Source organism: Brassica napus, chromosome C7 (assembly GCF_020379485.1).
Source record: "Brassica napus cultivar Da-Ae chromosome C7, Da-Ae, whole genome shotgun sequence".
Lineage (NCBI taxonomy): Eukaryota > Viridiplantae > Streptophyta > Magnoliopsida > Brassicales > Brassicaceae > Brassica > Brassica napus.
Genome location: NC_063450.1, coordinates 29821411 through 29834209, shown reverse-complemented (window position 1 = coordinate 29834209; position 12799 = coordinate 29821411). Strand labels below are relative to the sequence as shown.

General features: G+C 43.6%; 1 non-coding gene across 1 annotated transcript; it reads right to left on the bottom strand.

Moving 5' to 3' along the window:
- Positions 1-3866: 3866 nt before the first annotated feature.
- Positions 3867-3973, bottom strand: LOC125590808. Its single transcript, XR_007326810.1, has one exon. It is a non-coding gene; the product is annotated as a small nucleolar RNA R71 (small nucleolar RNA).
- Between the last annotated feature and the right edge of the window lie 8826 nt (positions 3974-12799).

Here is a 12799-nt window from a genome sequence, read left to right as displayed (position 1 = left end):
CACTCTGAACTCCATCTCCACCTGAATACTTGAAACCTCTGCTATCCAAAAGACTAACTGAGATCAAGTTTTTGGATATAGATGGAACATGTCTAACTCTAGTCAACGTGCAGACTTTATCATCATGTGTCCTGAGCTTAATAGAACTGATTCCTGCAATATCGCAAGCAAAGTCATTCGCCATCTTGATCTTGCCATCAGTCACTGCCTCATACTCTGAGAACCATTCTCTCCTTGGACACATATGATAAGATGCGCCTGTGTCCAGGACCCACACATCTCTAGGATGTGTTTTTCCATGAGCAACCAGCGCAATATCTTCATCAGTCTGCTTCTTCTTCTTAGGACAATCAGATTTCCAATGTCCCTTCTCTTTGCAGTAATTGCAAATATCAGTTGGTTTAGGACCCTTTGAAAATGACCTTTTGTCTTTCGACTTCTTGCCTTTTCCAAAGTTCTTTACACCACCTACAAACAACCCAGAAGCTTGGTCGTCTGTACCAGAACCAGATGCCTTGTGTCGCAACTCCCTGCTATGAAGTGCTCACCTGACTTCCTCCAAACTCACTGTATCCTTACTCCCTATGAATGACTGAACAAAGTTCTCATAGGAGTTTGGTAGTGATACCAAGAAAATCAGTGCTGCATCCTCATCTTCCACCTTAACATCAATATTCCCCAGATCCAACAAGATGGAATTTAGACTGTCAAGATGATCTTGGAGTTGTGTACCTTCTTGCATCCTCAGAGCGAAAAGACGTTGTTTCAGAAGTAGCTTCTTAGTCAGGGACTTCGTCATGTATAGACTCTCTAACTTTGACCATAAATCAACTGCAGCATCAACACCGGAAACTTCGATGATGATCTCATCTGCCAGACACAACAAAATTGTTGAATACGCCTTCTCTTCAGTAACCTCCATCACAGCAGTAACAGGTTCAACCTTCTTCCCTGACAACGGTGCCCAAAGACCTTGTTGCTTCAGCAACGCCTTCATCTTGATTTGCCAGAGACTGAAACTGTTCCTTCCAGTAAACTTGTCGATCTTCATATTCATCCCAGACATCTTCTCACCAGATTCAACCCGAAGCTCTGATACCAGTTTGTTGTGACGGATGTGGGAAGATAGAGATTAACAGATGGATAAACAATAAAGAAAGACACAGAGATTTAACGTGGTTCACCCCTAATGGCTACGTCCACGGGCAAAGAGAGATTTTATTGATGGAGGAATTACAGAGATCTGTCTACAAGAAGATCAGATCTAGTTTCTCTATGGCTGCTAACTAGGTTTAGAGGAGACACAAGATATATATAGTTGTATCCCAGAAAACCTTAGCACTAGTGGGCCTCAAAAGACTAAGGCCCAACAGATTCAAGGCATTATTCAACAGTGGATGTGAACTATCACCGGTTATGATGCTGAAGGCTTCGGTGATGAGCGCCACGAGAAAAAGGGCATGATAGACAAGATCAAGGATAAGCTTTCTGGTGGTGGTGGTCGTTAATAACAAACCATACTATTAAAACTTGGAACAAACGCATATACATATAAATAAAAAGTAACGCAGTCGCATCCGGACGTTGTAGGTGTGATTTTTTATTTATGTCCTACGATGTGTTATATAGCTTAATATGAGTGTGTGTGTAAGAGAGAGAGAAGAGGAGTGTGTTAAGGCGTCTGGCTCTTTTTATGTTATGGACATGTTTGATATCTTGCATATTTCCATTGTTTTATCCATTCACCCATGTACATTTTGATCATATAGACTAGGATTTAACCATATTTAGGTTGCATTTGGCATACATGAGTCTTTATCAGGTATTTGAGTACCACATGGAGTTCTTGGAGACATTTGGGTGCATTTGGAGCTCAAAAGAGGTGATAAAGGTGATCATTGGACGAGCAGTGCATGGGAGCGAACTCACTGGAGCGACACCGTGAAGTCGCTGTGACACCCCTTCAGAGCGACTTGGCCAGAGCGACGCGGATAAGTCGCTCGCGTTTTCATCCCTCGGAGGCACGAGAGCGACCTTACCAGAGCGACGCGGAGAAGTCGCTCGCGTTTTCATCGCTCGGAGACACGAGAGCGACCCAGAGCGACGTCTCGCAGCGACCCCTCCAGGTCGCTCCCGAAGCTTGGAGCGACCTCTCGGAGCGACTACTGGAGGTCGCTGCGCGCCTTTTGTTTGCTCGACTTCATGTTTACTCAAGGGCCTTTTGGTCATTTCATTATGCATGTTTTTACTTTCTAAACCTAAGTTTAAGTATCTTTTGTAAGCCATTAGAGGCGGATTATCTTTTATCAAAAGAAAACCACCAAAAACCTCTTGGAAAGTTCATCTCTTTGAATCAATTGATCATTTTGTTATTGCAATTCTGTTTTTGCCATATCTATTATCTGTATTTCTCTACATGATTAATCTGAAATCCAATATGGGTTTAAGAGGAATCATGAAGAGTAGTGAGTAATCCATTCTTGAATTTATGGGTTAGGGAGATTAAGGGTGATTAGGCTAGATCAAGGGTGATTATGCTAGATCGAGGATGTTATAGTGTAGATCCTTCTTATTCCTTACTAGTAGAGTATTCATAATGCATCTTCTGAGTTGGCTTCTCAAAAGTTGATCTTTAGGCATTTTCCACCCACAAGGTGTTTGATGAAATGCCTGAGACAACTCTCCTAAGCTTTTAACATACTTTACCAAAGACATTTGTTGTTAAAGGTGTTAAGATAGCCAATAGACTTGTTAGTAATGATTGCTTTCATATTATTCAACCAAAGACATTTGATGTTTGAAATATGTTAGTAAATGAACATTAATCTAGACATAGAGTTTGTTTAAGATTGTGTCTAAGCTTAAGGTTGATAGTTTGATTGATCATTTGCCATCCTTAGTTCGAAACTTGATCACCCAAAGTCTAATTCCTATATCCATGAGTTCTCTTTTGTCACAACCAAAGAAAGTCACTTCTTTTATTGTTTTATTGTTATGTTCTTGCATTTTATTATTATTAGTAGTAGTTTAAAACCATCCAAATTATCGGTTGCACTTAGATTCAGTACGTACTTGCATTCTCGGTGCTTTGAAATCCCTTAGAATTGGTTCGACAATCTTTTATACTACATCATTTGTCTTAGGAGCCTTGAAAACTCCTAACATCAAATTGGCGCCGTTGCCAAATTCTGAGTAGATTTGAACATTGAGATTTAGTCAGTTGCTTTAGACTAAGTCATTTTTATTTTCTTTTGTTACTGATTCTCCCTCTTCACCTCTCTTTAATTTACAGGTGTATGAACTTGAGGAGCAGAGGTCCATCAAACCTAGTTCCAAGAGCTGCAGACATCAGAGCATTAGAGAGAGAGTGTGCTAGAAAGAGAAGAGAAGAAGAACAACAGGCTCACTTGCAGAGATTGGATACTGATATGGGAGACATACCTCAAAATGATGCGGACGCCAATGGAGCTAACAACGTTCCACAAAACCAACAGCGAGTAGCTCGACCCATTGGCACTTATGAGCGCCCCAACATTCATGGTCATATATTGGGAATCTGAGCACCAGCTGTAACAGCCAACAACTTTGAGATCAAATCAGGACTCCTCAACGTGATCGAGAGCAACAAGTATCATGGCTTGGCTCTAGAGGACCCATTTGATCACTTGGACAGATTCGACAGCTACTGTGGGTTGTCAAAGACCAATGGTGTATCCGAAGATGCCTTAAAGCTCAAGCTATTCCCTTTCTCTTTGGGGGATAAGGCACGTCAGTGGGAAAAGTCTCTACCCAGCGACTCTATAACCACCTGGGATGACTGCAAGAAAGCATTTTTTGAGAAGTTCTTCTCTACTTCAAGAACTGCTAAGCTGAGAAATGAGATTTCCAGCTTTCAACAGAAGAACTTGGAAGGATTCAGTGAAGCCTGGGAGATATTCAAGGGCTACCAAGCTCAATGCCCACACCATGGCTTCTCTAAGGAAAGCTTGCTGAGCACATTCTATCGGGGTGCTCTTCTTAAGTACAGGGCCAGACTGGATACAACTAGCAATGGGTTCTTCTTGGGGAGAACTGAGGAAGATGCAGAAGAGCTGGTTGACAACATGGTAAGGAGTGATGCAGTCTACAGTGGAGATCACGACAGAGGCAGTAGATCAGATGACAAGCAGACGAGGAAGGAGTTGAAAGCTCTACAGGATAAGATAGACATCCTCATTGCTGATAAACCACCCAAGAGCAGCTGCACTTTGTTGGTAACCCAAGCCAAGAGACACCACCTGTTGTCCATGAGGTTGAGGGTTTGGAAAGCCAAGAAGAGCTGTGTTTTATCAACAACAATGGTAGCTGGTACAAAAAAAGGCCCAACTTTCAGTACAACAACTACCAACAGAAATTCTATTCCAACAGAGTAGTTATCAGCCTCGGAACAACCAGCAAGGCAGCTACCAGCCTCAACAAAACCCTCCTCCTGGTTTCAACAACAAAGGACACCATTCTTCCCAACAACAAGCTAATCCTTCTACCTCTACTCCTCAAGTCAGCAGCACTGATGCCCTACTGAAACAAATCTTGGAGTCTCAGACAAGAAGTGAGAAGCCTGTTGGCTATGAGTTGAAGAACCTTCACTCAAAGATTTATGGAAGCTACAATGAGCTCAACAACAAGTTCAGAACCTTGGAGAACCAGTTTGCTGCCATGAACACTCAAGAAAATCGCCAACAAGGTTCTTTACCTGGAAAATCTGAGCAAAACCCCAAAGAGACCATGAAAGCTATCACCCTCAGAAGTGGTAAGGAGTTACCTCAGAGAGCTCTCACCAAGGATGCTGAGAAACAAGGTGAGGGGGTTGCCATCAACATAGATGATTAAGTGGTGATTGTTGTTGAGAAAATCAATGATGAAGTCTTGGAGAAGATTGTGGAAGCCAAAGGTAAAGGAAAGGTTGGGGAAGAGAAGAAAATAGTGAAAGATGGTGAAGTTGTTGCTCCAGCAAGTGAGAATTCTTTTGTTTCTCCTCCCTATGAACCCAAACTTCCATTCCCTGGTAGATTCAAGAGGCAGCTGCTAGAGAAGTACGAAGCTCTATTTGAGAAGCAAATGAGTGAAGTTCAAGTCACAATGCCCATCATTGATGCTTTCATGCTGATTCCTCAATATAGCAAGTTCCTGAAAGATGTTGTAGCTGCAAAGAAGAAAGAGATGGAGGGCATGATGATTCTCACTCATGAGTGCAGTGCCATCATCCAGAGGCTTGTTGTTCCAAAGAAGCTAGAAGATCCAGGATGCTTCACATTACCTTGTGCTCTTGGACCTATGGTATTTGATAGATGTCTCTGCGATTTGGGAGCTAGTGTCAGCTTGATGCCTTTATCTGTTGCTAAGAAGCTTGGTTTCACTCAGTACAAGAAGTGTAGACTGTCTCTGGTATTGGCTGATCGTTCAGTGAAGTACCCTGTGGGTATCTTGGAGGACCTCCCCGTTATGGTTGGAAAATATGAGATCCCTACAGACTTTGTGGTGCTTGAGATGGGTGAGGAAGCTGCAGATCCTTTAATCCTTGGAAGGCCTTTCTTAGCTACAGCAGGAGCAATTGTTTATGTGAAAGAGGGCAAGATTGATCTCCAGTTGGGTAAAGGGCATGTCCTTCACTTTGACATAAAGGAGGTAATGAAGAAACCAACAGTTCAAGGGCAAGTTTTCTACATTGAAGAGATGGACGCCCTTGCTGATGAGCTCCTTGAAGAGTTGTCACTAGAAAACCCTCTACAACATGCTTTGACGATAGACAGAGAAGCTGAAGTGATTGAGAACCTGGAGAGTGCTGCCTATGGGATGATGCTAGATTCACACAGAGGATTTGGTAGTAAGGATCAGTATGAGGAGCTGCCACAAGTGGTTCATCAAGAAGCCTCAGTCATTCAACAAGAGGACACCCAACAAGACGACTGGAGCGAGCTTAAGGCACCTAAAGTGGAGCTTAAACCTCTCTCCAATGGTGTAAGGTATGCGTTCCTTGGTCCTAATGAAACTTATCCAGTCATTGTGAGTAGTGAACTTACTGAAACTAAGCTATCTGAACTTTTGAAAACACTTAAAAGATTTAGAAAAGCAATAGGTTACTCTCTTGATGACATCAATGGAATATCACCCTCTTTGTGTATGCATAGGATACATCTTGAGGATGAATCAATGACTTCTGTCGAGCATCAAAGAAGGTTAAATCCTAACCTGAAGGATGTTGTAAAGAAAGAGATTCTTAAACTCTTAAATGCTGGTGTTATTTACCCTATTTCAGATTCTAAATGGGTATCTCCTGTGCATGTTGTGCCAAAGAAGGGTGGTATAACTGTAATTAAAAATGACAAGGATGAATTGATACCAACAAGAACAGTCACTGGTCATAGAATGTGTATTGATTACCGAAAACTGAACTCTGCATCTAGAAAAGATCATTTTCCACTTCCATTTATTGATCAGATGCTTGAGAGACTTGCAAACCATCCATTTTATTGCTTTCTTGATGGATATTCAGGATTCTTCCAGATCCCCATACATCCCAATGATCAAGAGCAAACGACATTCACATGTCTTTATGGTACCTTCGCATATCGAAGAATGCCATTTGGTCTATGTAATGCTCCAGCCACCTTTCAAACGTGCATGATGTCAATTTTCTCTGATCTAATTGAGGATGTTGTGGAGGTGTTTATGGATGATTTCTCTGTCTATGGATCTTCGTTTTCTGCTTGTTTGTCAAATTTGTACAGGGTCCTACAGCGATGTGAACACACCAACCTTGTGCTGAATTGGGAGAAGTGTCACTTCATGGCTAAGAAAGGGATTGTGCTGGGACACAAGATTTCAGAGAAGGGGATTGAGGTGGATAAGGCCAAAATCGATGTTATGGTTGGTTTGTCCCCACCAAAGACAGCGAAAGACATCCGAAGTTTTCTTGGTCATGCTGGGTTCTACAGAAGATTCATCAAGGACTTCTCCATGATCACTAGACCATTGACCAGGCTGCTGTGCAAGGAAGCCACTTTCAGCTTTGATGTGGAATGTCTACAAGCCTTCAAGAAGCTGAAAGTTGAACTCATCAGTGCTCCGATTGTCCAGCCACCTGATTGAGATCTCCCCTTTGAGATCATGTGTGATGCTAGTGACTATGCTGTGGGAGCTTTTTTGGAGCAGAAGAAAGATGGCAAGACCCATGTGATCTACTACGCGAGCCAAACCCTGAATGATGCTCAAATGAGATATGCCACAACAGAGAAGGAGATGCTAGCCATTGTCTTTGCCTTTGAGAAGTTCAGAAGCTACTTGGTGGGATCTAAATTCATTGTCTACACAGATCATGTTGCGCTGAGACACCTTTTAGCAAAGAAGGATGCAAAACCCAGGCTCGTGAGATGGATTCTTTTGCTTCAAGAGTTTGATTTAGAGATCAAGGACAAGCCAGGAGTTGAGAATGGTGTAGCTGATCACTTGTCCAGGCTGAGAGTGGAGTGTGGCATTCCTATTGACGAAGGACTTCCTGAGGAACAGATCATGGCTATTGGAGCAGTGATGGCAGTTTGTGAGACTGGTAGGAAGCTTGAAGAAGTCAAGGCAACAGAGGAGAAAGAACCTTGGTATGCTGATTTGGTAAATTACCTAGCCACAGGAAAAGAACCTTTGAATCTTGTGGGCTATGCCAAGAAGAAGTTCTACAGGGATGTGAAGAGATACTACTGGGATGAGCCCTACCTCTACATTCTCTGCAAGGATCAACTTTATAGGAGAGTGGTTGCTAATGAGGAGATTGATGGGATCCTTACACAGTGTCATGGATCATCCTATGGAGGCCACTTTGCTACCTTCAAGACTGTTGCGAAGGTGCTACAAGCTGGATTCTGGTGGCCACATATGTTTAAGGATACACAGGACTTTGTTTCAAACTGTGATTCATGCCAAAGGAGAGAGAACATCACAAAAAGGAATGAGATGCCTCAAAATCCAATCCTTGAAGTTGAAGTGTTTGATGTATGGGGTATAGACTTCATGGGACCATTTCCATCATCTTTTGGCAACAAATACATCCTTGTAGCTGTTGACTATGTCTCCAAATGGGTGAAGCTATTGCAAGTCCCACCAATGATGCTAGAGTTGTAACCAAGATGTTCAGGAGCACCATCTTTCCAAGGTTCGGGGTTCCAAGAGTTGTAATCAGTGATGGAGGGTCTCATTTCATCAACAAACTGCTTGAGAGACTTCTCAAGAAGAACGGTGTTAAGCACAAAGTGGCAACTCCTTACCACCCTCAAACAAGTGGTCAAGTTGAGATTTCTAACAGAGAGATCAAGTCCATTTTGGAAAAGATTGTGGGGATTACAAGGAAGGATTGGTCAATTAAGCTTGATGATGCGCTTTGGGCTTATAGGACAGCTTACAAGACACCTCTGGGGACCACACCTTTCAACCTAGTGTACGGGAAAACTTGCCATCTGCCAGTTGAGCTTGAGTACAAGGCACTATGGTCAGTAAAGTTACTGAACTTTGACATCAAGAGTGCCAAGGAAAAAAGGCTTTTTCAGCTACATGAGCTTGATGAGACAAGAATGAATGCTTTTGAGAACTCAAGGATCTACAAGGAGAAGACTAAAGCTTTCCATGACAAGAATATCCTGAAGAGAGAGTTTAAAGAAGGAGATCAAGTTCTTCTCTACAACTCTAGGCTGAAGTTATTTCCAGGAAAGCTTACGTCAAGGTGGTCCGGTCCTTTCAAGGTCAAGGAGGTTAGGCCATATGGAGCAATAGTTTTGTGGAGTACTGATGGAAGAGACTTCACAGTCAATGGGCAAAGGGTTAAGCTCTACATGGCAAATGCACCCGAGGAAGATGGGGTTTCAACTCCACTGTCTGATCCTACCCCGGCCTAATCCAAAAGGAAGCAAAGTCAAGCTAGAGACTTAAAACAAGCTCACTTGGGAGGAAGTCCTATGCGTATCCTTGTACATATTGCATTAGTATTTTCATTTTCATCATATTTTTTAAAAAAAAAAAAAAAAAAAAAATAGAATTTTTTTTGAAGTGGTGTGCAGGTGCTTGATCGATCCGGTTTGAGCAGAGAATCGATCGTGGGAGCGAGGATCAGCAGCGAGTGTGAAGAGTCGCTCCAGCTGGGAGCGACGTCTTCGGAGCGACACAGCCAGGTCGCTCGCGTTTTCGCGGTTTTTGGACACGAAATCGACCTCGCAGCGACGTTCCGCAGCGACACCATAAGGTCGCTCCAGCTGGGAGCGACGTGGCCGGAGCGACACAGCGAGATCGCTTGCGTTTATGGCGTCGGATACGCGAGAATCGCTCTCGGAGCAACCTCCTAGAGCGAGCACATGAAGTCGCTCCATCTGGGAGCGACGTCTTCGGAGCGACACAGCCAGGTCGCTCGCGAAAAAACGACCCGGGAGCAACCTCTCGCAGCGACACCCTCAAGTCGCTCCCGAGCCGGTCCAGGTAAGTTTTCTTTGTTTTAAACCGGGTTTAATTAAAATAAACCAATCCCCAACCTACCTAAACCGAACCGGACGCCCCTAAACCTACCCAACACCCACGATTTCATCTTCCTCACCCTCTCCTCCTCTCATAAACACTCATACTCTCTCAAACTCACCCACACCAAAAGTCCCCTAACTTTCTCAATTCTCACCCAAATCAACAAGTTCTTGTTTCTATATCCAAGCTTTCGCCCCTATAGTCTATTCCTCACCACCCATTCACCATTTCCTTTCATCCAAAGCAAGATATTGAGTTTTTAAATTCAAATTCGTAGGTCCATGAACCCTAGAATTTGAAAATCGAAATTTGGTCATTTTCTTGCTAGATTGTGGTAAAATAGACTAGGGAAAGCTTATCTATCAAGTTGGGTTGTTGAATCAATGGTGAAATTGAGTTTAATTTGAACTTTGGCAAAATTAGGGTTCATGGATTTGGAGGTTTTCAAAATTGACCCCAATTGAGTGTGCTAGTGGGTAAGTTAGTATGTTAAGGTGTTGAAATGTTTGATTAAAGAATTCTCTCATTCTAGAACCACTTTGATTATTGAATTTTACTTGTCTTGTAATTTTCAAATTTTTAAAAGATTGAGAAGTGTGATTCTTTACTCTTAGCTGACTGCTTAATTAACTTGAGTTTAAATTGCTATTCATTTGGTGAGTTTACTCTTGCCATTTTCATTAGCAAAGTTCATCCACTTATCCCTTTCCAAGTTTTGAATTTTACAGGTACCAATGGTTAAGAAAACTAAGGAAAAGTCGGATGCTGAGAAGCAAGAAGCTGAGAGACGAGAAACTGCATTGAGAGGGAAAGATTTATCCTCGGAGCAGACTGGCTCTGGGACACAGAGGACTTCTCGACAGCAAACCTTGGCTGCAAAGAATACAAAAGAGCAGGAGAGGAGGGCTGGAAAAAATGTAGCAGTTGCCACAGACGAGGAGAGTGGCGATGAAAGTGCGGATGAGCAGGCTCCTACAAAGAGGGCCAAGATGTCAAAAGGGAAGGAGGTTGCCGTTGATAGAGAAAGGGGAAAACTCCTTCTGAGGAAGAGCTGTATCATCATTTGCTGAATGGGGTGACTTGGACTCCAACCAGATTCGCCGACCTTGATTTGCTGAAGGAGTTGGGTCTCGATTCTGATATTGAGGCAATGCTGGGGTACCTGAAGATGCCCAAACTCCTCACCATGGCCTACCCTGTCTACAGGGATGTCTCATGTCAGTTCTTGTCTTCCCTTGAGGTCACTTACCATGACGTTCCGCACGTGAGGCAAGGATGGGGCAAAATCAGGTTCAAGGTCAATGGGAGAGACTACAACATGAACTTCAAAGACATTGGGAGAGTCATGGGTTTCCAAGACTTGGCAGACTACTCCCTTCCCAAGTGTGAAAACCTCCCCACCCAGCTTTGGAAGTTGATCACTGGAAACAAGCACTCTACCGGGGCTGACAAGAACTCACATATCCAGCACCCGTCTGTACGCTACCTCCATAGGATGCTCGTCTATGCATTCTACCCACGGAAGCAAGCTGGTAATGTCACCGAGGAAGACATTTGACTGCTCTGCCCGGCTATCCGCCCCTACGCCCCACTTGGAGTGTTGCCCCTTCCAAGCACTGACATCTATGCTACCTTCGGGATGGTCAGCTTCTTCGTTAATCATCTCGAGCACTACAGAGACTGGGCATGGTACACCACTGATTCGCACCCAAAGGTTGGGATAGGCGGGATGATCACACCACTGCTCCAATTTCTGAATGTTCCCTTGGGAAAGGACGCAGCAGGGCCTAAGTTCATCGATGGAACTTACTTGAGGATTGCCACCAATTTCAGTGGGATGTATGGGAAGGACTACGTCTACCACTACTACTTGCAGGGCAAGCCGGTCGAAGTGGTTCTTCCAATCCAGAACCTGACGAGCTTAGAGAGACCTGGAGCTATCAGCTTCAACATATCCTAGGAAGACTTTTTTGGAGAACATGGGTCTCTCGGTCCCATTTCTCCACCAAGGAAAAGGAGTGTTCCGACGAGACATTACGAACTTCCTAGGGAAGCATATGTACCCGTCTATGGACCTCCGCGCTACTACTTCAAGCCACATGATGGGGTTCTTCCTCCTGGTGCGCTTCGTGACGCTCATGAGCATATTGGTCGACTTCAGAGATGGAACAAGGCACAAGACAGGACATTAGAAAAGCTGAAGGACAAGTGCAAGGTGCTGAGCAAGACGGTGAAGAAGCAAGCAAAGACTTTAGCCAAGTTCATGAAGAAAGTGGCCGATGTCTTGACCAGAGGAGGCATAGCTGGATGTAGCTCAGCGGACTTCGCCTTCGCGAACACATCAGTACCCCAGCCCCCACCTTAGCCTACTGATCTTGGTTTCCCCCTCACTGATAGTCAGCTCCAGCGAACATGGAGGAGCCCACCTATTCAACCCTCCACCTCAGGAAACAAGTCTCCATCCCTAGCCTCTTCAGATAGTGAGGTTGAGATTGACGAGGTTCAGAGCCAACAATGGTATGGAGACTACAGCTCAGCACCTGGGGGTTACTACACCACGTTCCCACCGGACGACGACGATGCTGGGGCCTCTGCCCCTACTCACTATCCTTGAAGGTACTTCACTATTTCCCCTTATATATACCATCTCATTTTTGCATATTAGCTTTTTCTTGTGGGTATCTCCCTCTACTTGACAACACAGAGACTGTGTAACTTAAGTTTGGGGAGGTACCAAGTATTTGATCATGTTTGCTTTGATGAATTTGCATTGAGTCTTGCACACATACCTTTTTGCATAAAAAAAAACATATAGATTGCATAACTTGCATTTTTAGGAGAGTCTAGAGCATATAGGTTGCATTCACTTGCATTGGGAGCAATGATTTAAGATGCCTTGTAAAGAACATTATCTCACACTCGAGTAGCTATTGCATCTCTCAAAAAGCCTTGTATGTTTCGGACCTTGAAAACTCTTTCTGAATCTCATTAGCTGCTGAAACCCAATCTTTGAAGCCAACTACAACCTTATTTGAACTGAACGAACTTAATGCTTCTTGCTTACGGTCCCTTGTGTACTGAGTCATGGATATACACACTTGAGTTGTCACATCCTTTATGCCAATCTTTTTGACAAACTCGAGTGGTACACCACTCCCAAAACCCTTTCCTCCTTTTATGCTTTCATTGTTTGATGAGTGAGGTCTTTTTTTGGAAAGTCTTACATGTGCATAATGTTGAGAGTATCGGGAACGATAATGCTTGATCT